The 2321-nt window shown below is 34.1% G+C and overlaps 1 protein-coding gene across 1 annotated transcript in view; it reads right to left on the bottom strand.

Moving 5' to 3' along the window:
- The window catches only part of ASCC3 (activating signal cointegrator 1 complex subunit 3), a 368987-nt gene that overhangs the window by 37023 nt on the left and 329643 nt on the right, over positions 1-2321 (bottom strand). The window lies entirely within an intron of this gene.

Genomic DNA, 2321 nt, shown 5'->3' with positions numbered 1-2321 from the left:
ATAAAAGAGAAATAGTGACAGATACCACAGAAATTCAAAAAAATCCCCAATGATTACTACAAAAAACTCTATAGAATCAACCAAAAAAAAAAAAAATCAGAAATTTTGAATAGACCTATATCAAGTACTGAAATAGCATCAACTATATAAAATCTCCCAAAAAAGAAAAGTCCAGGACCAGGTAGCTTTACATTAGAATTCTAGCAAACCTTCAAAGAGGAACTAGTATCTATATTACATAACCTTTTCCAAAACAGAAAAAGAAGGAATCATCCCCAACACATTCTATGAAGTAAATATCATCTTGATTCCCAAACCAGGAAATGACCCAACAAAGATTGAAAACTATACCAATATTAATGAATGTCAATGCAAAAATATTCAATAAGATCTTAGCCAACAGAATTCAACGACACATCAGAAAAATTATACACTATGATCAAGTTGGTTTTACCCCAGGGTTACAAGGTTGGTTCAACATACATAAATCTATAAGTATAATACACCATATAAATACAATAAAAAACAAAGACTATATGATTCTATCAATTGATGCAGAGAAAGATTTTGATAACATCCAGCTTCCTTTCATGACTAGAACACTTAAAAAAATAGGCTTAGATGGGACGTTTCTTAAACTGATAGAGGCCATCTACAGCAAACTCACAGCCATACTGAGTGGAGTAAAATTGAAAACATTTCCACTTAGATCTGGAACTAGACAAGGATGCCCACTGTCACCACTGCTATTCAACATAGTAATGGAAGTCCTAGGCATCACAATCAGGCAAGAGAAAGGGATCAAGGTATTCAGATGGGGTCAGAGGAGGTCAAACTCTCACTCTTTGCCAATGATATGATTTTATACCTGGAAAACCCTAGGGACTCAACTACAAAGCTCTTAGAAGTGACAAAGGAATACAGCAGTGTCTTAGGATTCAAAATCAGTAGTTACAAATCAGTAGTTTATATATATGCCAAAGCTAAAAATATAGTCAAGGACTATAATGCAGTTAATCAGAATTTAATAACAATGATCTCTGGAAAACAGCAACATTATATACTTAAACCTAAGCTTATCAACAATCACATTAAAAGTAAATGGTCTAAACAACCCCAACTGAAGTCACATTGCCTACATAATAAAGCACGACACAAGTACAGCGTTCCTTCCGTAGCCACAGGTGACTGGTTCCAGGACCCCTTGTGAATATCAAAATTCACAGATGCTCAAGTCCTTTATATAAAATGGTATAATATTTTCATATACCTTATGTATGTCCTTCTGTATAATAAATCATTTCTAGATTGCTTATAATGTCTAATATAATGTAAAGGCCATGTAAATAGTTGTTATATTGTTTGAGGAATAATGATACAAAAAGACTATATATATTCAGTATAAACATAACTATCTTTTTTTCCTCAAATATTTTTGATCCATAATTGGTTGAGATCGTGAATGAAGAACCAATAGGTACAAATGGTGACTGTATGTAGTACCTAACTAAACATACACTAGTAAATATAAACACATGCATATATCATGTATATACTGTAAATAGACAAATGTTTATATTTGGTCGTTTCATAATGATGAAGGAATTGATCAATCAGAAGGACATAATAATCTGAAATATTTATGCCGCAAGTAACAGTTCAGCATCCAAGATGACTTCAGTAGCCCTTCACCCTTTGTACTGCTTCATGTAAGAAATGTATGTGGCACATAAGCAGTTGGTGATGTTGTGACCCTATGCACTATCTTGGTTTTCTTTTTGTAGGTCACTGTAGCTCTTTCCTTTCTTCTCTGAAGTCATCTGACAAGAAAGAGTGACCACCTATTCATGACAGTCTATTATTTTTGGATTTCAGGTGAATCAGGACTGAAGCATTGACTCATCTCAATTTGTTTGAGTTTCATCTAGATCTCCATCAGCAAGTCTTCCCAGTCTTGCTAATTGGTTTAAGACTTAATAGGAGATAAGAAACAAGAGGACTCAGAAGTTAAAAACATGACATTTTCCTTCAAGGAAATTAAAATCATATTTAGGGTACATATTTAATAAGTGAATAATTATTTTAAGTGTAAAGTACTATTAAAGAAAATTAGATGTTTTATGAAGTTTCTTAGAAGAAATAGTGTTTGCTTTAAGCTTACAACAATTTGTAGAAGAGAGGGATTCTCTGCATTTCAGGTGAAAGAAAGGGAAGGGAAGGGAGAAAGAAAGGGGGGAAAGGAAGAAGGGAGGAAGGGAGGGAGGGAGGAAGGAAAGGAGGGAGGGAGGTAGGGAGGGAGGGAGGAAGGGAAGAAGAAAAGG

Source organism: Otolemur garnettii, unplaced genomic scaffold (assembly GCF_000181295.1).
Source record: "Otolemur garnettii isolate 467f Iridium unplaced genomic scaffold, OtoGar3 scaffold00132, whole genome shotgun sequence".
In the NCBI taxonomy this organism is placed as follows: Eukaryota; Metazoa; Chordata; class Mammalia; order Primates; family Galagidae; genus Otolemur; species Otolemur garnettii.
Note: the sequence above shows the minus strand (reverse complement) of the source record. Positions and strands in the feature narration are given on the sequence as shown.